This window comes from Pan paniscus, chromosome 3, assembly GCF_029289425.2.
Source record: "Pan paniscus chromosome 3, NHGRI_mPanPan1-v2.0_pri, whole genome shotgun sequence".
Lineage (NCBI taxonomy): Eukaryota > Metazoa > Chordata > Mammalia > Primates > Hominidae > Pan > Pan paniscus.
In genome coordinates this window covers 156,849,472-156,874,312 of record NC_073252.2, presented here as the reverse complement: position 1 = coordinate 156,874,312, position 24,841 = coordinate 156,849,472, and the positions used below count along the sequence as shown (strand labels likewise).

Here is a 24,841-nt window from a genome sequence, read left to right as displayed (position 1 = left end):
TGAAGGGGAGCCCACATAGAGTGCAAGGTCGTACCTGCTGACCTCTGAAGGCTGCACCTATCCAAAGCTCCCTTAGAACATCCTGGAAACCATGTATCTCTGCCAATACTGTATACAGTATAACTGAATTTAGGGCTGTATTTATGTGATTTTCAAACAACCAACCAGCCATACAAAGTAGATTAACAACGTGTCCACTAATATATCAGGGCATATATTTATTTCAGCACCAGGATTTTGCCCGTGGTCTCTGCTGCAGAAGCAACCAGAAATCACAAGCAGTAGTTTTTGTTTTTTGTTTTTGTTTTTGTTTTTTTGTGACAAAGTCTCCTCTGTCATCCAGGCTGGAGCACAATGGCACAATCACAACTCACTGCAGCTTCGACCTCCCAACCTCCTGGACTCAAGTGATCCGCCCACCTCAGCCTCCCAAGTAGCTGGGACTATAGGCGTACACAACTGTGTCGGGCTAATTTTTGTAATTTTGCATTTTTTTTTATTAACAGAGATAAGGTTTTGCCATATTGTCCAGGCTAGTCTCAAACCCCTGGGCCCAAGGGATCTGCCCACCATGGCCTCCCTAAGTGCTAGGATTACAGGCATGAGTCACTAAGCCAAGCCAGTAGAACTCTTAACTAACCCTTATGAGAGCCTCTCAATAGCAACGGAAACATGGGGACATTTGAAGATAAGATTACCTTTCCATGCAAAAGAGCAGCAGCTTGGTGTCCTTTGTTGATTCTAGGAATATATAAATTGCAATTTCAGAGTCCATAATTAGATGCTTTGAAGAATGAGAATACCAACATTGCTAGTCTTGGTACATTAATTAATAAATGTCAGAAGTTACTTGGCACTTCTTCCCCTTCAGAAACAACAGCAAGAGCATAGGGCAGGGGTCCTCAAACATGATGCATCAGAATCACTTGGAGGGATTGTTAAGACAGATTGCTAAGCCTCATTTTCATGGTTTCTGTTTTAGGAGATATAAGGTGGGCCCTGAGATTTTGCATTTTTAATAAGTTCCCCAGTGATGCTTATGCTGTCGGTCAGGGGATCACATTTGCAGAACCATTGGTATAATGAATGAATGAACACTGTATGAGAAGCCATGCTATAATCATGCAAAGTATTTATGTGAGTGGTGTTTGGGAGCCTGTTTGTACCTTCTTGAGAGAACCAATTATTAGCATCTCTTTCCAACTTTGCATTCAGTGACATCACACAATAGTTTGACATTGACCATGTTGGAAATGTTTATACCGCAGAAACTGGTAAATGCTAAAACCATAGCTTTTTCTCTTGAGAGCCCAATAAACCACTGCTATAGACTCGAAGCAGAATGAAAATATTGGATGATCGAATGTCTAATGCAATGTTTCTCAAATTCACTTCATTCACGGTTTTACTTAATGCTTCTTGAGTCCTGGCTACATAACCACAGCAATATTTTTTCAATTATAATGTGTTAAAAGGGCTTAACAGGAATGGAATTCATGAAATGAAGTGTATTCTTGGATTTAAAAGACAATGCAATGTTGTTTTATTTACTAATTATTTAAGAATAGTCAACATCTGATCCACTTTATAAATGTGTATTAAAATTATAACATGAAAATGAACATAGTGATCATTAAATATATGTACAATACTAGTTCATCATCATCTAACATTTACCAGCTGCTTAAAATGGGCGCTGTCATAATTCTTTACATGAATTATCTCAATTTTGTTTTCTTTTGAGACAGAGTCTTATTCTGTTGCCCAGGCTGGAGTGCAGTGGCACGATCTTGGTTCACTGCAACCTCCGCCTCCCGGGTTCAAGTGATTCTCCTGCCTCAGCCTCCTGAGTTGCTAGGATTATAGGCGTGTGCCACCACACCTAATTTTTGCATTTTTAGTAGAGATGGGGTTTCACCATGTTGGTCAGGCTGGTTTTGAACCCCTGACCTCAGGTGATCCACCCGTCTTGGCCTCCCAAAGTGCTGGGATTACAGGCATGAGCCACCATGCCCGACCGAATTATCTCAATTCTTACAAAAGTCTGTGATGTAGATATGTTATCCTCCACCTTACAGATAAAATCTGAAGTCACAATAACAGGTATATGAAACTGAGGTATCAATATGTATATGAAAGAGGCTGGCATGTATCAGATGATCTCATAGGTAATGTCCTAGAAACCTCACATGTAGCATTTCTTTTTAAAAATTTTGTATTGTATCTACTTATTTATTTTAGAGAGAGTTCTCAGTATATTGCCCAGGCTGGACTTGAGCTCCTAGGCTCAAGAAATCCTCCCACCCCAGCCTCCCAAGTAGCTGGGACTACAGGCGCATGCCACTGTGCCAGGTGAAATATACCATTTCTTAAAGACATTTTACTGATAACTACATTGTTATTATGTAATTACCATATTCTTTTTTTTCCCACACACAACATATAGGTCATTTATTTTCCTTCTAGTCCTGGGTTCAGTGCATAGATGGCTTCTCTTCACCCTTCGGGTTGACAATTTTCTCCAGGTTGCTGCTGCTGATATGTTAAACCTCAGCGTAGAAGGCCCTGAAGTCCAGCATCATGGCCCTGAGCTCCCCATAGGCTGCCTCATCTCGCTGGTGCACCAAGACCCAGTAGTCCATTACATGAGTCTCCTTGGAGGCCTTGGCCACAGCATCCTGACGTTCTGAGAAGTACTTAGAAATGGTTGTCTGGAAAGCTTCCACTTTGCTTTTGACGGCATTCACCCTCTCCAGCACCTTCTCCTGGATTGCTACCCCAAAATCATCCATCTTCAATCTTGAGGATCAGGTGCTGGATCCCGTGATCACTAGAATGCATTTCTCTTTGAGACTCCAGACTCCTGGCTTAACCAGGGCAAGCAGGAACAGGACCTTCTCATTCCTAGGGAGAAATCCACTCTTAGGGACTTCTTTCATCTCCTGCTTATCTGTTTCCATCTCATCATCCTTGGGTGGAGGGCCTGGGATGAGATGTCCAGTGGGGCCCGGAGGGAAGTCAGGTCAGCCACATTGAGGCAGTACCTTGCAAGAGCTGATTCAGGTATATGATTTTCTGTGGCAAGAATCTGTAGAGGAATTCCTCAGCCTCCTGGAAAAGATTCTGCCTGAAGATCTCCACCTGTTTACAGGCCTCCCGTCTCAGGCGCACCCCACACGGCTTGGCCATATGCTGCTTCAGTTGCTAGATCTCTGGCCTCCTAATTACCGTATTCTTCAATATATTTTAAATACATTTTAGAAGAAAATACTGCCGGCATCAAAACTTTCACAGGACAATATTAGAACAACACTGGCATTCTAGGGAAAACAATCTTAAACATTGGCTTAATGGCCTTAAACTGTAATAACTTGACCAATCCTAACCCTTCTCTTTTGAGCTTTGCCTCTCAAAGGGAGGACCCTCAGCCCTCGTTTGTGGTGGGTGAACATTATCAATGCTTGCCACTTTGACTCCCTGATTTCTATGCTTCCTTGAGGTTGTCCTACCTGTGTTTGACATGTTTTAAATTTATATATTATTAGTAAGTTATTGGCAATCTATGATTGCTCTGACTTTAAAACCTCTGTCTTTAAGTTTCTTTTGTATCTCTTTGATACAACCAGGATGCATCCTGGGGATTACTATCTGTCACCACTTAGTATCATCTTCAATTCAGCTTCTTCATGTTCAGCATTTTGTTCAAAGCCGTAATATGACCAAAAATGAGTATTAGGTTGAATGAAAACCTTGGAAACTTGGCTGTCAGCATGTACAACATATCCTGTAGGGAGGGTAATCTCACTTTAAAAGGGATCCAACTGTGAGCAATTAGCTATAGAAAGCTGGGGGCAGGTTTCAGGGATGAGTAACAAGATGAACTTTGCATTGCATTGGCAGGGTGTGGTACATTTTCCCACAGGTTAAAGCCACTAGCTTTTCATCTTGCGTAAACATGGTTGCTTAAAATGGTTTCACTTTGGACTTCTGAATGACCCTTCTATACTGCTTCTGTCTGACTCTTCAGCCAGTTATGTACACTAAAAACCTCTCCCTCTCTAACAAATATTGCAACAAGTTTTCCAAATCTTAATGAGCCACAGTTATAATTATCCACCAGCTTTAAGTATTGTAGAATTTCACAAGTTTGTAAACTTCAGACCAACACTGTTCAACGGAAACATAATTCGAGCCACATACATAATTGAACATTTTCTGGCAGCCACATTAAAAAATTAAAAGAGGGTCAGGCGCGGTGGCTCACGCCTGTAACCCCAGCCTTTGGGAGGCCAAGGCAGGTGGATCACTTGAAGTGAGAAGTTCAAGACCAGCCTGGCCAACATGGCGAAACTCTGTCTCTACTAAAAATACAAAAATTAGCTGGGCGTGGTGGCGCACACCCATAGACCCAGCTACTCAGGAGGCTAAGGCAAGAGAATCACTCGAACCTGGGAAATGGAGGTTACAGTGAGCCGAGATTGCACCACTGCCCTCCAGCCTGGGCAACAGAGTGAAACTCCCTCTTAAAAAAAAATTAAAACAGGTACAAATAACTTTAATAATATATTTTGTTTAATCCAATAAATCCAAAGTTATTTCAATATGAAATCAATATTGAAAGTTATTAACAAAATGTTTACATTTTTTCTTTTGTACTAAGTATGTGAACTCTGGGTGTGTACTTTTGACTTATAGCACTTCTCAGTTTGGGCTAGCCACAATAACACATGTGGCTAGTGGCTGCTCCATCGGAAAGTATAGCTGGAGACTTGTTAAAACTCAGATTAATGTTATCTTGGAACATCCATATATCCAAACACCCTAGTTGATGGTTTTTTGTTGTTATTATTGTTTTGTTTTGAGATGGAGTTTCGCTCTTGTTGCCCAGGCTGCAGTGCAATGGCGTGATCTTGGCTCACTGCAACTTCTGCCTCCCAGGTTTAAGCAATTATCCTGCCCCAGCCTCCTGAGTAGCTGGGATTACAGACACTCACCACCATGCCCGGCTAATTTTTGTATTTTTAGTAGAGATGGGGTTTCACCATGTTGGCCAGGCTGGTTGATTTTTTTTTTTTTTTTTTTTTGAGGCGGAGTCTCACTCTGTCACCCAGGCTGGAGTGCAATGGCGCGATCTCGGCTCACTGCAACCTCCGCCTCCTGGGTTCAAGGGATTCTTCTGCCTCAGCCTCTTGAGCAGCTGGGATTACAGGCTTGCGCTACCATGCCCAGCTAATTTTTGTATTTTTAGTAGAGATGGGGTTTCACCATGTTGGTCAGGCTGATGTCGAACTCCTGACCTCATGATCCGCTTGCCTCGACCTCCCAAAGTGCTGGGATTACAGGTGTGAGCCACCGTGTCTGGCCGATGGTTTTTTAAAACTAAGTTTCTGGAAGAAGGTATTAATTAAACAGCCTGGGCAACAAGAGCAAAACTCCATCTCAAACAAACAAACAAAACCACTCTTGACCTGGTAGCTTTAATACCAGGTCATATAATTAATAGGATGAATAATAATGAATTAATTATGGTAAAAAAAACAGCTTGACACTTACTGTGTATTAATAAAAGTGAGTAAATGTATTGAAATTGTGACCCAGTGCAAAAATAGAACAACCATGTTAGGTGCCAGAATTCCCATTATTATTTATAATCAGGTAAAGTCTACCCAGGCTAGGAATCTAGGAACTCATAGAATGGCTCTTGATTATTTTAACATTTAACAAAAAACTAATGAATACATCATGTCTGTAATTCCAGCACTTTGGGAGGTCAAGGCAGGCAGATTACCTGAAGTCAAGAGTTCGAGACAAGCCTGGCCAACATGGCAAAACCCCGTCTCTACTAAAAATACAAAAATTAGTAGGGCGTGGTGTCATGGGCCTGTAATCACAGCTACTCAGGAGGCTGACACAGGAGAATTGCTTGAACCTGGGAGGTGGAGGTTGCAGTGAGCTGAGATCGCACCACTGCACTCCAGCCTGGGCAACAGAGTGAGAATCCATCTCAAAAAAAAAAAAAAAAAAAGAGCACAGAGTAGCTTCAGACAATCTCTAATTCCTCTTCAAAATGGACTCAGCTTGGCCTGGGCAACATGGCAAAACCCTGTCTCTACCAAAAATACAACAAAAAATTAGCCAGGTGTGTTGGCACACACCTGTGGTCCCAGCTACTTGGGAGGCAGAGGTGGAAGGATCACTTGAACCCGGGAGGTAGAGGTTGCAGTAATCCAGGATTGCGCCACTGTGCTCCAGCCTGGGTAACAGTGAGACCCCAACTCAAAAAATAAAACAAAACAACAACAAAAAAAAACCCAAAATGGACTCAGCTGGTGAGATGACTCGTCAAAAGTGTGAATCAGTCTAAGTTCCTTTTCTGTGTCCAACATTTTCTTATCTGGTCTAGGTTAGAATGTTCTTGTCCCTATCAGCATTCACAGAGCATTCTTATTTTTGCCTTTTAAGTCCTGGGGAATGGTAGTTTGAGCTACCATTCTGACCCTGTTAGCTGAATGGTTAGCATTTCTAGTAGCTGTGTTCTCTTTAAAGAGGAGTATTTTTCTGTCTACCTTGATAATGGGAAGGAGGTTTAAAGCTCTCTTTTGTGGAAGAAAAAATGTCTTTCTTTTTTAGAGTGAAATGAAATCTGATCTCTTTCGTCTCTTTGGCACCATGACACTTCCTGTGTAAAATCATTCTCACAAGGGTAGTTGAGGTCATTGAATTTAATTATCTGAGGCGCCGTACTGTACAGCCTACAATAGCATTAGCATAGTAGAAGATACAGACATGAGGGAAGGTGATGGAAATAACAGAAGTGGTTAGAAGGTACCTAGTATGGTGATAATAGCTATCATCAGGCATCTATTATGTGTCCGGTATAGGACTAGACATACCTCACATATGCTACATACAATACCTTACTTAATTCTTACAACAAATATATGAGGTTGTTAGATGTGGTTTTATTTTTCAGATAAAGAAACTGAGCCTGAGAGATGGTATTTTGAAGAAGGTTATGAGCCTATTATGAAATAGGGTTCAGCTGGAGTATGGCCCATTCTCTTTTCTACACATCATGCTGTCTCCCAATAAAGCAAAACAAATGAAAAAGGAAATGATGTGCTGTAAACCAATTGTGAACCACAAGAAACATTGAATGAAAGGTCACAGGGTGAATTACACAGAGAGTGGTATAAACTTGGCAGGGAGATATAAAATGTTTTATCATTTCCCTGTATAGCAGAGAGGGGAGGAAAAAATGAAAGGAACAGCAAAAACAATGCTTTCCTGAGGTGATCATAAATGTGCTTTCATAGAAAATGACGTTTTAGAGGAACAGTGGAAATTGAAGAAGCAGGAAGGACTGAATATATGGAAGTGATAGACAAGAATGATTAGGAGACCAGAGAGAGAGAAAAAAGTAATTCAGGTAGCCATCATAGCACTGCCTTTCAAACTTTTCTGACTGCAGTCCACAGTAAGAAATACATTTCACATAGGGACCCAGTTAACAACACTGCGTGTGTGTGTGTGTGTGCGTGTGTGTGTGTGTGCATGTGTGTAGTGATATGTATCATTAAAACAAAGATGCAAAAGCAATTTAGTGAAAAGCGATAGTCTTTTACAAATGGTGCCAAAATAACTGGATATCCATATACAAAAACAATTGAACTTCATATCTCTTCTTATGTACAAAAATGGACTTGAAACGGGTCATGGACCTATATGTATAAACCTAAAACTATAAAACTTCTAAAAGAAAACATAGGAGAAAAACTTTGTGATCTTAGATTAGACAAAGATTATTTAGGCTGGGCACAGTAGCTCATGCTTGAGGCCAGGAGTTGAGACCAACCTGGGCAACATAATGAGATCCCATCTCTACAAAAAATAATTTTTTTAACAAAATAATTTTTAGGTGTAACACCTATGGTATGATCCATTAAATAAAAGTTAATAAAGTAAACTTTATCAAAATTAAAAACTTCTGCTCTTCACAAGACACTTTAAAAAATGAAACTACAAGCACAGATTAGAAGAAAATATTTGCAAGGTACATATCTGATAAAGGACTTGTATTCAGAGCATATAAAATACTCTTGGTCTAATATCCAACATCTATAAGGAACAGAAACAAATTTACAGGAAAATAACAAACAACCCCATTAAAAAGTGGGCAAGTGATAAGGATACTTTTCTAAAGAAGACATACATGTGGCCAAGAAGCATATGAAAAAAAAGCTCAATATCACTGATCATTAGAGAAATGCAAATCAAAACCACAAAAACACCAGTCAGGATGGCTATTATTAAAAAGTCAAAAAATAACAGATGCTGGCAAGGATGCAGAGCAAAGGGAACACTTGTTGGAGTGTAAATTAGTTCAACCATTGTGGAAAGCAGGGTGGCACTTCCTCAAAGAGCTAAAAAAGAACTGCCATTTAATGCAGCAATCCCATTACTGGGTATAAAACCAGTGGAATATAAATTAGTGTATCATAAAGACACGTGCACACAAATGTTCATTGCAGCACTACTCACAATAGCAAAGACATTGAATCAAACTAAATGCCCATTAATGATAGATTGAATAAAGAAAACATGGTACATATACGACATGGAATACTATGCAGCCATAAGAAAGAGTGAGATCATGTCTTTTGTGGGAACATGGATAGAACTGGAGGCCATTAGCCTTAGCAAACTAATGCAGGAATAGAAAACCAAATACTGCATGTTCTCACTTATAAGTGGGAGCTAAATGATGAGAACTCACAGACACAAAGAAGAGAACAATAGCCTACTTGAGGGTAGAGGATGGGAGGAGGGAGAGGAGCAGAAAAAGTAACTATTGGGTACTAGGCTTAGTACCTGGGTGACAATCTGTACAACAAACCCCCATGACATGAGTTTACTTATATAACAAACTTGCACATGTACCCCCAAACCTAAAATAAAAGTTTTTTAAAAAGCTCAACTCTCTCAATAAGAAGACGAGGCAATTAAGAAATGGGCAAAAGATTTGAACACTTCACTAAAGAAAATATATGGATAGCAAATAAGCAAAAGGTCCTCTACATGATTAGTAATTAGAGATTGCAAATTAAAACTGCAATGATGTATCACTACATACCTATTAGAATGCACCAATTAAGAAGACCAAGTGTTGGCAAAGATGTGGAGAAAATAGAACTCTCATATACTGCTAGTGGGAATGCAAAAATGACACAACTACTGTTGAAGCAATTTGGAAGTTCCTTTACAAATTAATACATCTACCATATGATCCAGCCATTCCACTTCTAGTTATTTACCCAAGATAAATGAAAACAAATGTCCATAAAAAGATTTATAGAAAAATGTTCATAGCAGCTTTATACAGCCCCAAATTGAAAAGAACCCCAAAGTCCATCAACAGGTAAATGTTACATGTCTGTACAATAGAATATTACTCAGCAATAAAAAGGAATAAACTATTGCTACATGTTATAATTTGGATGATCTCAAAATAATTATGCTTAGTGTAGGGAGCCAGACAAGCCAGGCATGGTGGCTCACACCTGTAATCCCAGCACTTTGGGTTGGGTGGATCACTTGAGGTCAGGAGTTTGAGACCAGCTTGGCCAACATGGTGAAACCCCATCTCTACTAAAAATACAAAAACTAGCTGGGCGTGGTGGCGTGCGCCTGTAATCTCAGCTACTAGGGAGGCTGAGGCAGGAGAATACTTGAATCCAGGAGGCAGAGGTTGCAGTGAGCGGAGATTGCACCAGTGCACTCCAGCCTGGGCAACAGAGCAAGACTCCCTCTCAAAAAAAAAAAAAAAAGAAGCAGCAGCCAGACAAAAGAGAGTGCATACTGTATGATTTGATGCCATTTAGATCAAATTCTGGGAACCGCAAACTAATCTATAGTAACAGAAAGCAGAAAAGTGATTGCCTGGGTATGGGAAAAATGACAGATAAGTTCTTGATCTTAACTACAGTGAGAATCCATGGATAGAGCTGTTTGATTTTGCAAATAAAAACATAGAGTGGCCAGTTAAATTTGAATTTCAGATGAATAAATTTTTTTAGTATGAATATGTACCATGCAAATGTTTGGGACATACTTATACTAAAAATGATTCATTGTTTATCTGAAATCCAAATGTAACTGGGCATTCTGTACTTTAAATCTGACAACCCTGTTCATGTGTGTACATATATATAAAAATGTACAGATGTATGCTTCAAATATGTGCAATTTATTGTATGTCAATTACATCTCAATAAAGCTGGTTTAAAAAAAAAAGAAAGAAATTGAAGTTAACCAAGGAAGATGAAATGACTTTCCCAAGTTCTCTATGCCAGTGGCAGCAAGGTCAAAACCAAAATCTTAATTGACATTTTTCCCTGTTCAAGTGCTCTTTCTATTATACCAAGTAGGTTCTTAAAAAAAAATGTTTATTTGCAGAGATGGGAAAATAAATCCTTAAAGTAAGAATATTCAGATAAAGAAATTTAATTTGTAAATCTTTACTGTCATGTGGCTTTACCCACCTAATATTTCACCTGTTTATAAATCCATTTTACAAGCTAAGTGCTGCAGCATAGTGAAATCCATTTCTGGAATGAATAAGGAGTCACTTTATTTCAGTCTTCTTAACGATCGGGAAGCACAGCCAGTTCCCTGGGTGTCTTAAGTAGAGAAGGGCAAAGGTTTTACAAAGAGATACCAAAAAATGTAAAGATTCTGTTGATTACAGCTTACTTGCTTTACACAATTAAATATTTCTCAATAATCCAGAGAGCAGGTTTACATGTTTTTCTTACAGCATACTTTGAGCTATTTTCCCTTTATTATATATTTACAAGGTTGAGAAATACCACTTACTGATCTAAATTACCCTGGCCTAAATTGAAGTCACTTACTGCCATCTAGAAATAGACAAGCCCTTCCTAATGTACTGTTTATCTAGGGAATTGCCACATTTCATCCAGGCTAAAAGTGTCATTTTCATAAATTACATTTAACTTGTCTATAATTGTGATACTCTTTGCTATCAATGCCTACATTTAAAGTGGTAAATTTCTTTTCTTTTTTTGAAGCAAAACTACTATTAAGTCAATGGGTTTTTTTTTGTTTTTTGTTTTGTTGTTGTTTTGAGGCAGGGTCTCACTCTGTCTCCCAGCTAGAGTGCAGTGGCACGATCTTGGCTCACTGCAGCCTCAACCTCCTGACCTCCTGGGCTCAAGCAATCCTCCAGCCTCAGCCTCTCAAGTAGCTGGGACCACAGGTGTGTGCCACCATGCCCAGTTAATTAAAAAAATTTTTTTTTGTAGAGACAGGGGCTCACTATGTTTCTCAGGCTGGTCTTGAACTCCTGGACTCAAGTGATCCTCCTGTCTTGGCCTTCCAAAGTAGTCATGAGCCACCACACCTGGCCTCAATGGTACATACGTTTTACAACCCATATTGTTCTAGAGTGGAGGATTGAGAGCACTATTTCCACCCAGTCCAGTGTCGGTTGTGCTCTGTGGATTACATCATAATTACCATCATTACTCAGAGCAATAAAAGAGCAATGCATACCTCTCAGCTCTTTCCAGTGTGGGTAAAACCGGCGCGATTCTTACCTAATGTTATTTCCAATCTATCTGTATAATTTAGTGTCTTCCCCACTTTTCTATTTTTTATTGTGCTAGCAAATCTGTTTTATATTCTCACTGGTCATTTATACAACTCTAATAATAAGAAAACCAATTAACACAAAGGCAGAAATGATATGGGGCCAAATTGACACTGGGAATGTAGAGTCAAGCAAGACTCTCCATTAGGACCTGTTATTGTACAAATAAAAAGTACCTTCTTTTATGAATCTACAAAATAGTCCACTTAAATGAAATACTTATTTTTGCAGTTATATAATCAATTAATTAAGTCTAATAAATAGAGAAGCTTCATTCATATCTAAAATATGCAAGAAGGAGATGTAAGATAAAAGACAAATATGAAAACCGCTGTAGATCAGGATTTAGTAAACCATGGCTCATATGCCAAATCTGGCTTGCCACCTTTTTTTATACAGCTAAAAGTGGGCTTTCACTTTGTAAGTGGTTGAAAAAAGTTAAAAGAAAAATATTTACCAACCCATAAAAACTATATAAAATTCTAATTTCAGTGCCCATAAATTCTGTTTTATTAGAACACAGCCACACTTACTGGTTTACGTATTGTCTACTGCAGTGACAGGGTTGAGGAGTTGTGATAGAGATTGTATGTATGACCTGCAAGCCTAAAACATTTACTATCTGACCTTTAAAAAAAAAATGTGCTGACCTCTGCTGTAGATCAAAGAGTTTGATTATGGAGGCCAGGCACAGTGGCTCATGTCAGTAATCCCAGCACTTTGGGAGGCCGATGTGGGAGGATCACTTGAGGCCAGGGGTTTGACACCAGCCTGGGCAACATAGTAAGACCCTCATATCTACCAAAAAAATTTTAAAAATTAGCCGAGTGTGGAGGCCCATGCGTGTAATCACAGCTACTTAGGAGGCTGAGGTGGGGGAATTATTTGGGCCCAGGAGTTCAAGGCTGCAGTGAGTCAGGATTGTGCCACTGCACTCTAGCCAGGGCAACAGAGTGAGACCCTGTCTCTAAACAATAACAACAACAACTAAAGAGCTTGAATATGGAGGAATACCAATAATTGCCCTCTCCCTTGCCTTTTGTGAGGATAGTTTCTGAATGAGCCCCTGGCTTGCCTCCATTTCTTTGCATTGCTTTAGTATAAACCCATATCCTTGGCTGGGTCCGGTAGCTCACACCTGTAATCCCACCACTTTTGAGGCGGGCAGATCACCTGAGGTCAGGAGTTTGAGACCAGCCTGACCAACACAGTGAAACCCTGTCTCTATTAAAATTACAAAATTAGCTGGGTGTGGTGGCGCATGCCTGTAATCCCAGCTACTTCGGAGGCTGAGGCAGGAGAATCCCTGGAACCCAGGAGGCAGAGGTTGCAGTGAGCTGAGATTGTGCCATTGTACTCCAGCCTGGGTAACAAGAGCGAAGCTTCATCTCAAAAAAAAAAAAAAGCCATATTCACAAGTATGATAGCACAAACAGCAAACTAATTATGATTTAGCTAGCAACAGAGACCAAAGAGGAGAAAAGAAGTAACTTCAAATAATTTCATGTGGTCTTAAAAGTAAATTGCACAGCAGCAGTGAAAAGTTGCATTGTGTCTGTGTGTTTGTGTGTGTGTGTTTTCTCTGAGGAATGTTTTCCTTTTTGCTTTGTAGCTGACTACCCAGAGGCCAGCACACTCTTCTCCCTTTCCAGAGAGCTTCCATTTTATTTGGGTGTCTACCCTGACCTCACATGACTCAGGATTAAATTCTGAATCATCCAAGCCAGTCATCGAAATTCCAGTTCCCTTGCCAGCGCTTGGTTTTAGTAAGAGACGAATGACTCAATCCTGGTGAATAAAATGAGAGAGGAATTTATCTGAGGTTTTCTAGGAAGGGCTTCCCCGCTGATTAAACATACACACACCCTCTTGAACATCATTGTATCTGCCTATGATAACTGAAACCGTGACAGCCTCCTTGGGACCTCAAGGGGAACTGGCCAGGAGTAAGGGGAGGATGCAGTGCACACAGATGGAAAAGTCTGTGATTCCGAAGACATCATTGAGCTACTGAAGAAAGCAACCGTGGATTCCTCCTGCCTCAGAAGATCTTATTATGGGACATAATTTTCCTTAATTGTTTAATCAATTTTGCAATGGATTTCCTATTACTTGCAGCACTCAAATGGATTTTTATTAGTTCTATATACACAAATCTTACTAATTTTTTTCATGAAATATCTAGAGCCTATCTATGTGAATGGTGAGAGTTTCTTGTAATAAAACTGACTATATCATGCACATTTATGCTAGGAAAATTGCAAGCCAAAATAAAGAAAATGTAATTTATTTGTTATCTACTTAGATTTTCCTTTCAGGAGAGATGAATATGTGGATTCACCTGGTTGCAAAATTTCGTCAAGATGGGTCAGTTTTACTTTTCAACTAAAAGTCCAAGGATGTTTACAAAATTTTTGATTCTGCCTTCTTTCTCTACTTGACAGGAAAACTACGGAATTTTATATTTTTGATACATCAGCAAATTTAATGAGCAAGCAGTCTTCTTTCAGCAAATATTACTATGCATTTGCTTGGTGCATTGCACTGTCCAGAATGCTAAAGAGGTTCCAAAGCAAATGAGACATAGTGCGAGTCTCTAATAGGGACGAAAAACGGGTTAACTCTCAAGCAAAGAGACAAGACACATAGTCACGAAACGGCTAGGAAACCTCAGCACACAAATGAAACAGATCAAATTGTATTTTAAAGTTTCAGTGAATAATAATGTCTGCCATGAAGAACAGAAAATGTTTTCTCTTTTTTTTTTTTTTTGAGATGGAGTCTCACTCTGTTGCCAGGCTGGAGTGCGGTGGTGCAATCTCAGCTTACTGCAACCTCCGTCTCCCGGGTTCAAGCGATTCTCCTGCCTCAGCCTCCTGAGTAGCTGGGACTACAGGCACACGCCACCACGCCCAGCTAATTTTTGTATTTTTAATAGAGCCAGGGTTTCACCATGTTGGCCAGGATAGTCTTGATCTGTTGACCTTGTGATCCACCCAAAGTGCTGGAATTACAGGCCTGAGCCACCACGTCCAGCTCAGAAAATATTTTCTAAAGGAGGTGAGCATGGTCTTTAGATTGTACGGGAGGCCAGAAAAACAGAGGCCATGTCATAATGGCCTTTGTTCACACTGAGCCACTATTGGGCATGTGGTAAGGTGCCAAATATATTATTTAAGCCATCAGTTAAGCTGTGCATAAGTGTCAGGTGAATTCTCTAATTCTTTGTGACTGAATTCCAATTTATAATTTGAGGCATAATTATATCAGTTACCTAGTTGACACAATAATCCCACGAGTTTATTATTGGAAGCAGTTTAATTAGTAACCACTGCCCCTGCTTTCAGGTTATCCACAGGAAAGTTTGACTACAAAAAACAAAATGAATAATAACAAAGTCCAGGCACGGGGCTCATGCCTGTAATCCCAGCACTTTGGGTGTCCAGAGTAGGAGGATCACTTGGGGCCAGGAATTCAAGATCAGTCTGGGCAACACAGCAAGACCTTGTCTTTACTAAAAAGAAAAACGAAAAAAATGAGAAAGTTTATCATTTAAGAATAGAACTAAGGTATGTAGCAAGGATGCTTTAGCCTGCTGTTTATTTGGCTCATTCAGAAATTTGACAAACCTAACCTTTCAGTTCTTTCAATGGTTAGACCCATTGCATAATTGTACCAACTGAATTGAAATGCAACATTTAAAAATTTTCCGGGCCATGAGTCCATTCTGTGGTAAATTTCAGAATTGAAGAGCCTTATTCACATTAGCAGTTGCAGTAATTAATCTCTAGCAGTATCTCCTTTTTTCTTCCCCCTATGTGCACATGTCAGACGTGCCCATTAGAGTTCATTTCTTAGGTTCGAATCCCACCATCGCTCTCTGACCTTTACCTTGGCTTGATTCCCCTGACAAGCCCAGCTGTCCTGCACTGCACATCTTCAAGGGGCAAATTATGACTCTAGTGTCAACAGATTATCAAATATACCTATTGAAACACTCATTTCCAAGGTCCACTTGATTCCTTTTGATTTATTTATTTGGTGGGTTTCCATCTGGTCGCTGAAATAGAGGATTGACCTCATGAGGCAACATTATAAAATGAAATAATATAACTGTGAGCTCTCATCCTTCTACCTCTAAGTATTAAAAATAAATGTAGTGAAAAGCAATTCTTCCTCTGACCTTACACTTAAGTATCTTAACACAAATCCCAGAATAGGAGGGTTTTAAGGCAGTTCTGGAAATTAAGTTGCTCGTTGGAAATTTAAAGAAGTGCTTGCCTCTCACCCAATATGACTTTATATATCTTCAGTCTTATAATGGAACTCTTTAATTCATGTATTCAATCAACAATTCACTTACTTATTCAACATCCATTTCTTTTGTGGATCTTCTACATTCAAAGCACAGTGCTGGCCATTAAGAATTAACAGAGATAAATAAGATACAACTCTTCTCCAAGAGCTTACAAATGAGGAAGATCCAGTAAATTTGATATAGAAAAGAAGAAGTGAAATTCAATGAAGCTACCATCTACATCGTGCTGGGTGTTTAATTTTGACTTGAAGGGATTAGATAGGTTCTCCATAGAAGAAAGCATTTACAATAAGCCTCATAGTGTTTGGTTTAACAATGAGAAAAGGTTAAGGAAGGTATTATGGTCAGATTAGGAAGACATTATTCTTCAATCCTGAGAAATCTGAATGGACACAAATTTGCAAGTGCTGGAGAAAATTATTTCATGTTATTTCATGTTTTTAAGGAAAGGAAGTGTTTAATGTTGTCTGAGTTTTAAATCATTCTTGGCAGCTGTGTAGAAGATGGATTAGAAAGGAGAGAAACTAGAGCCAAGACTAGTTAAGGAGGCTGTGGTGATAATCCAGATGATAAAGAATTGTTTATTTCTAGTACCTGCCTCTCAAAGAATGCCAGTTTCATAAAGGCAGCGGCCTTTGTTTTTTTCACTGCTATATTCCAAGCACTCAGAAGAGTGCCTGACATGTAGTAGCTGTTCATAAGTATGTGTTGAATAAATGAATAAATCAGTGAAAGAATAAATGAATGAACTAAATGAGACAATGAAACTGCAGAGAATCCCAGTAATAGCATGAAAATAGAAATTAAAAAAAAAACTGCACAGAAGAGGTCAGAAAGACACATTTGCTTCAGGGATGGAATTTTCCCTTTCTCTATTAACACATTGTAGTTGGGTCCTTTTTTTCTTTCTTTTTTTTTCTTCTTTTTTTTAGAGACAGGATCTCACTCTGTTGCCCAGGCTGGAGTGCAGTGGCATGATCATAGCTCACTGCTACCTCAAACTTCTGGGCTCAAATGAGCCTCCTGCCTCAGCCTCCTGAGGAGCTGGGACTACCCGGGCATGCCATGGGCGGCTGGCTAATTAAAAAAATTTTTTTTGTAGAGACAGGGTCTTACTATGTTGCCGAGGCTGGTCTCAGACTCCTACACTCCAGTGATCCTCCCTTCTTAGCCTTCCATGGTGCCTGACACACCACGCCCAGCCCTTTTTTCAAGTGTTGGCAGAAGATGAAGTTTGTTGGACTGACTGGACACACACACACAGAAACACACATACTTGGGTTGCAAAGCATGTGCACTTTCCATCACACCTTCTAAAACTAAGTGCTTTTGACTCAGCTTGTGCTATGGTTTAAGTGTGCCCACCTCCCCAAATTCAGGTGTTGAAATTTAATGGCCAATATGCTAGGAGTAAGAGGTGGGGCCTTTAAGAGATGATTAGGCCATGAGGGCTCCTCCCTCATGAATGAGATTAAAGCCTTTATAAAGAAGGCTTCACGGCACCTCCAGCTTGCTTGTCCTTCCACCTGCTGCCCTGTTGGGACCCGGTGTTCCTCCCCTCCAGAAGATGCAGCAACGAGGCACCATCTTAGAAGCAGAGAGCAGCCTTCATCACGTGACCTGCCAGCACCTTGATCTTGGACTCCCAGCCTTCATAACTGTATGAAAACAAATTTCTGTTCTTTACAAGTTACTTAGTCTCGGGTATTTTGTTATAGCAGCACAAACCAAGACAGCTGGCAAGTAATGGCTTTTTTCAAAAACTTACTGCAGTCCACGGAACAACTTAGGAACTAACGACAGATAAATATCTACTCTCACATTTACAATAGGATGCATATAAGTGACCCAGTAGGGAAAAACCATCTATGTTTAAATCATTTTGGGGAACACTGAGCTATGTAATTGTAAATAGTTTATTTACCGTAAGTCTTATCAGAACTCTTAATATACTTTCATATGCTGTGAATATCTGCAAGGCAAATGTAGCCAGCAGTGTTCCCAAATGCATTTGACTATAGAGATCCCTCCCGCACACAACACCACCTTCATGGTGCACTCATACGAGCAGCATTTGATGAAGTATTTGGGAAAACACTGGTCTGAGTCTGGACACAGTGGCTCATGTCTGTAATCTCAGCACTTTGGAAGGCCGAGGCAGGAGGTTCACTTGAGGCCAGGAGTTTGAGACCAGCCTGGGCAATAAGACTCCATGTCTACAAATAATGATAATAATTAACCAAATGTGATGGCCTGCACCTGTAATCCTAGCTACTCAAGAGGCTGAGTCAGGAGGATCCCTGGATCCCAGGTGGTCAAGGCTGCAGTGAGCTAGGATTGCATCACTTTACTTCAGCCTGGGTGAAGCAAGGTCCTGTTTCTAAAAAGGAAAAAAAGTATTTTCTGAAGGGTACACCTCAGAGTAAAATAAAATAAAATTTAAAAACTGGCTTAAACATACACTGCAATTCCAAAAAGACTAATACAGTTCTTCCATATTTCACTGTTTAGAAGAGATTGCAAAAAGTTCCTTATGAGAGAGTTTTGTAAATGAGACCTCAAAACCTGTCATATGGAGAGAGAAAACAGGTTTTCATGCTCTGACAATTCTATGCTTTATCAAAGTAGTTCTAAGTGAAAACCTGAAGCAAATAAAATTGAAGCCACGATGTTTTCATCAGGGGAAATTAGCCACTCAGTGAATACTCAATTTTCACGGGGAGTGATGGTGATTAGGAAGCTGTGAAAACACCTGCTAAAATTGTTTCTGAAAAACCCTCACATTTTCAGCTTCCTTGGAAAGCTGAGATTCGTTTTCTGAGCACAGTCTTGTTACACGTTGACCATCCTATCAAGAGTACCTGGTCCACGTGTCAGGGGCAGTGGATCAAAGCCCTTGCCCGCCTTGCACTTTTTGCAAATACTGAGCTCCCTGATTTAAGAACAAGATGAAGGGAGCCACAGGAGCCAGAAAGAACTGAGGCAATGTTGTCACCACAACACAGATTCTGTCTCCAAGGTCTTTGGTTAACTTTTGGAAAAGAAATGAAATTCCTTCTTTCTGTCCCCAGTCTGCCCATACACTTCTACACTCATTTTGGTTCTGGGGCTTTGAACTTCTTCCTGGGCCAGTAGCTCCATTGTCTGTTTTTCATCAGTAAGTACCATTTCTTACAGAAAGTCTTAGATCTTTCACATTCACGTCATCAACTTTACCAATTTTAGCAGAGCTTGGTGGCATGTGCCTGTAGTCCCAGCTACTTGGGAGGTTGAGGCAGGAGAATCATTTGAGCCCAGAAGTCCAAGTCTTTAGAGCACTATTATTGTACCTGTGAATAGCAACTGCACTTCAGCCTGGGCAACATAGCAAGACCCTATCTCTTTTTAAAAAATGAATTTATTTGAGCTGTCTGCAAAAGTTTTTTATTATATTTTAAGTTCTGGAGTACATGTGCAGAATGTGCAGGTTTGTTTACACATGACATGGTGGTTTGCTGCACCCACCAGCCCATCATCTACATTAGGTATTTCTCCTAATGCTATCCCTCTCCTAGCCCCTCACCCCCCAATGGGACCCAATGTATGATGTTTCCCTGCCTGTGTCCATGTGTTCTCATTGTTCAACTCCCACTTATGAGTGAGAACATGGCGGTGTTTGGTTTTCTGTTCTTGTGTTAGTTTGCTGAGGATGATGGTTTCCAGCTTCATCCATGTCCCTGCAAAGAACATGACCTCATCTTTTTTTATGGCTGCATGGTATTCCATGGTGTATATGTGGCACATTTTCTTTATCCAGTCTTTCATTGATGGGCATTTGGGTTGGTTCCAAGTCAGTATTCACTGTTCACTATTGTGAACAGTGCTGCAATAACCATACGTGTGCATGTGTCTTTATAATAGAATGATTTATAATCCTTTGGGGATATACCCAGTGATGGGATTGCTGAGTCAAATGATATTTCTGGTTCTAGATCCTTGAAGAATTGCCACACTGTCTTCCACAATAGTTGAACTAATTTACACTCCCACCAACAGTGTAAAAGCATTCCTATTTCTACACATCCTCTCCAGCATCTGTTGTTTCCTGACTTTTTAATGATTGCCATTCAAACTGGTGTGAGATGGAATCTAATTGAGGTTTTGATTTGCATTTCTCTAATGACCAGTAATGATGAGCTTTTTTTCATATGTTTGTTGGTTGGATAAACGTCTTCTTTAAGAAGTACCCGTTCATATCCTTCACCCACTTTTTGATAAGGTATTTTTTTCCTTGTAAATTTATTTAAGTTCTTTGGAGATTCTGGATATTAGCCCTTTGTCAGATGGATAGATTGCAAAATTTTCTCCCATTCTGTAGGTTGCCTGTTCACTCTGATAATAGTTTCTTTTGCTGTGCAGAAGCTCTTTCATTTAATTAGATCCCATTTGTCAGTTTTGGCTTTTGTTGCCGTTGCTTTTGGTGTTTTAGTCATGAAGTCTTTGCCCATACCTATGTCCTGAATGGTATTGCCTAGGTTTTCTTCTAGGGATTTTATGGTTTTAGGTCTTACATTTAAGTCTTTAGTCCATCTTGAGTTAATTTTTGTAAAAGGTGTAAGGAAGGGATCCAGTTTCAGTTTTCTGCATATGGCTAGCCAGTTTTCCCAACACCATTTATTAAATAGGGAATCCTTTCCCCATTGCTTGTTTTTGTCAGGTTTGTCAAAGATCAGATGGTTGTAGGTGTATGGTGTTATTTCTGAGGCCTCTGTTCTGTTCCATTGGTCTATATATCTGTTTTGGTTCCAGTACCATGCTGTTTTGGTTACCGTAGCCTTGTAGTATAGTTTGACATCAGGTAGCATGATGCCTCCAGCTTTATTCTTTTTGCTCAAGATTTTCTTGGCTATGTGGGCTCTTTTTTGGTTTCATATGAAATTTAAAGTAGTTTTTTCTAATTCTGTTAAAGTCAATGGTAGCTTGGTGGGGATAGTGTTGAATGTATAAATTACTTTGGGCAGTATGGCCATTTTCATGATATTGATTCTTGTTATCCATTAGCACGGAATGTTTTCCATTTGCTTGTGTCCTCTTGCATTTCCTTGAGCAGTAGTTTGTAGTTCTTCTTGAGGAGATCCTTCACATCTCTTGTAAGTTGTATTCCTATGTGTTTTATTCTCTTTGTAGCAATTGTGACTGGGAGTTCACTCATGATTTGGCTGTCTGTTTGTCTGTTATTAGTGTACAGGAATGCTTGTGATTTTTGCCCACTGATTTTGTATCCTGAGACTTTGCCGAAGTTGCTTATCAGCTTAAGGAGATTTTGGGCTGAGACTATGGGGTTTTGTAAAGATATAATTATGTCATCTGCAAACAGACAATTTGAGTTGCTCTCTTCCTATGTGAATACCCTTTATTTCTTTCTCTTGCCTGATTGACCTGGCCAGAACTTCCAATACTACATTGAATAGGAGTGGTGAGAGAGGGCATCCTATTCTTGTGCTGGTTTTCAAAGGGAGTGCTTCCAGTTTTTGGTCATTCAGTATGATATTGGCTGTGGGTTTGTCATAAATAGCTCTTATTTTGAGATACATTCCATCAATACCTAGTTTATTGAGAGTTTATAGCATAAAGGGCTGTTGAATTTTGTTGAAGGCCTTTTCTGCATCTATTGAGATAATCACACAGTTTTTGTCATTGGTTCTGTTTATGTGATGGATTACTTTTATTGATTTGTGTAGGTTGAACCAGCCTTGCATCCCAGGGATGAAGCCAACTTGATCATGGTGGATGAGCTTTTCGATGTGCTGCTAGATTGAGTTTGCCAATATTTTATTGAGGATTTTTGCGCTGATGTTCGTCAGGGATATTGGCCTGAAATTTTCTTTTTTTGTTGCGTCTCTGCCAGGTTTTGGTATCAGGATGATGCTGGCCTCATAAAATGAGTTAGGCAGAAGTCCCTCTTTTTCTATTATTTGGAATACTTTCAGAAGGAATGGTACCAGCTCCTCTTTGTACCTCTGGTAGAATTTGGCTGTGAATCTGTCTGGTCCTAGACATTTTTTGGTTGGCAGGCTATTAATTACTGCCTCAATTTCAGAACTTGTTATTGGTCTATTCAGGCATTTGACTGCTTCCTACTTTAGACTTGGGAGGGTGTATGTGCCCAGGAATTTATCCATTTCTTCTAGATTTTCTAGTTTATTTGCGTACAGCTGTTTATAGTATTCTCTGATGGTAGTTTGTATTTCTGCAGGATCAGTGGTGATCTCCACTTTATCATTTTTTGTTGCATCTATTTGAATATTCTCTCCTTTCTTCTTTATTAGCGTGGCTAGCAGTATATTTTGTTGATCTTTTCAAAAAACCAGCTCCTGGATTCATTGATTTTTTGAAGGGTTTTTTGTGTCTCTATCTCCTTCAGTTCTGCTCTGATCTTAGTTATTTCTTGTCTTCTGCTAGCTTTTGAATTTGTTTGCTCTTGCTTCTCTAATTCTTTTAATTGTGATGTTAGGGTGTCAATTTTTATTTTATTTTTATTTTATTATTATTATACTTTAAGTTTTAGGGTACATGTGCACAATGTGCAGGTTAGTTACATAAGTATACATGTGCCATGCTGGTGTGCTGCACCCATTAACTCGTCATTTAGCATTAGGTATAGCTCCTAATGCTATCCCTCCCCACTCCCCCTACCCCACAACAGTCCCCAGAGTGTGTTGTTGCCCTTTCTGTGTCCATGTGTTCTCATTGTTCAATTCCCACCTATGAGTGAGAACATGGGGTGTTTGGTTTTTTGTCCTTGCGATAGTTGACTGAAAATGATGATTTCCAATTTCATCCATGTCCCTACAAAGGACATGAACTCATCATTTTTTATGGCTGCATAGTATTCCATGGTGTATATGTGCCACATATTCTTAATCCAGTCTATCATTGTTGGACATTTGGGTTGGTTCCAAGTCTTTGCTATTGTGAATAGTGCCACAATAAACATACGTGTGCATGTGTCTTTATAGCAGCATGATTTATAATCCTTTGGGTATATACCCAGTAATGGGATGGCTGGGTCAAATGCTATTTCTAGTTCTAGATCCCTTTGGAATTGCCACACTGACTTCCACAATGGTTGAACTAGATTACAGTCCCACCAACAGTGTAAAAGTGTTCCTATTTCTCCACATCCTCTCCAGCACCTGTTGTTTCCTGACTTTTTAATGATTGCCATTCTAACTGGTGTGAGATGGTATCTCATTGTGGTTTTGATTTGCATTTCTCTGATGGCCAGTGATGATGAACATTTTTTCATGTGTTTTTTGGCTGCATAAATGTCTTCTTTTGAGAAGTGTCTGTTCATGTCCTTTGCCCACTTTTTGATGGGGTTGTTTGTTTTTTTCTTGTAAATTTGTTTGAGTTCATTGTAGATTCTGGATATTAGCCCTTTGTCAGATAAGTAGGTTGCAAAAATTTTCTCCCATTTTGTAGGTTGCCTGTTCACTCTGATGGTAGTTTCTTTTGCTGTGCAGAAGCTCTTTAGTTTAATTAGATCCCATTTGTCAATTTTGGCTTCTGTTGCCATTGCTTTTGGCATTTTAGACATGAAGTCCTTGTCCATGCCTATGTCCTGAATGGTAATGCCTAGGTTTTCTTCTATGGTTTTTATGGTTTTAGGTCTAATATTTAAGACTTTAATCCATCTTGAATTAATTTTTGTATAAGGTGTAAGGAAGGGATCCAGTTTCAGCTTTCTACATATGGCTAGCTAGTTTTGCCAGCACCATTTATTAAATAGGGAATCCTTTCTCCATTGCTTGTTTTTCTCAAGTTTATCAAAGATCAGATAGCTGTAGATATGCGGTGTTATTTTTGAGGGCTTTGTTCTGTTCCATTGATCTATATCTCTGTTTTGATACCAGTACCATGGTGTTTTGGTTACTGTAACCCTGTAGTATAGTTTGAAGTCAGGTAGTGTGATGCCTCCAGCTTTGTTCTTTTGTCTTAGGATTGACTTGGCAATGTGGGCTCTTTTTTGGTTCCATATGAACTTTAAAGTAGTTTTTTCCAATTCTGTGAAGAAAGTCATTGGTAGCTTGATGGGGATGGCACTGAATCTATAAATTACCTTGGGCAGTATGGCCATTTTCACGATATTGATTCTTCCTACCCATGAGCATGGAATGTTCTTCCATTTGTTTGTATCCTCTTTTATTTCCTTGAGCAGTGGTTTGTAGTTCTCCTTGAAGAGGTCCTTCACATCCCTTGTAAGTTGGATTCCTAGCTATTTTATTTTCTTTGAAGCAATTGTGAATGGGAGTTCACTCATGATTTGGCTCTCTGTTTGTCTGTTGTTGGTGTATAAGAATGCTTGTGATTTTTGTACATTGATTTTGTATCCTGAGACTTTGCTGAAGTTGCTTATCAGCTTAAGGAGATTTTGGGCTGAGACAATGGGGTTTTCTAGATATACAATCAAGTCATCTGCAAACAGGGACAATTTGACTTCCTCTTTTTCTAATTGAATACCCTTTATTTCTTTCTCCTGCCTAATTGCCCTGGCCAGAACTTCCAACACTATGTTGAATAGGAGTGGTGAGAGAGGGCATCCCTGTCTTGTGCCAGTTTTCAAAGGGAATGCTTCCAGCTTTTGCCCATTCAGTATGATATTGGCTGTGGGTTTGTCATAGATAGCTCTTATTATTTTGAGATACGTCTCATCAATACCTAATTTATTGAGAGTTTTTAGCATGAAGCATTGTTGAATTTTTGTCAAAGGACTTTTCTGCATCTATTGAGATAATCATGTGGTTTTTGTCTTTGGTTCTGTTTATATGCTGGATTACACTGATTGATTTGTGTATATTGAACCAGCCTTG

At 39.5% G+C, this 24,841-nt stretch overlaps 1 protein-coding gene and 1 pseudogene across 1 annotated transcript in view; one reads left to right on the top strand and one right to left on the bottom strand.

Moving 5' to 3' along the window:
• The window catches only part of SPMIP2 (sperm microtubule inner protein 2), a 147,206-nt gene that overhangs the window by 28,298 nt on the left and 94,067 nt on the right, over positions 1 to 24,841 (top strand). The gene's annotated exons all lie outside the window — the stretch shown is intronic.
• On the bottom strand, positions 2,475 to 3,208 carry LOC100974360 (proteasome activator complex subunit 2-like; annotated as a pseudogene).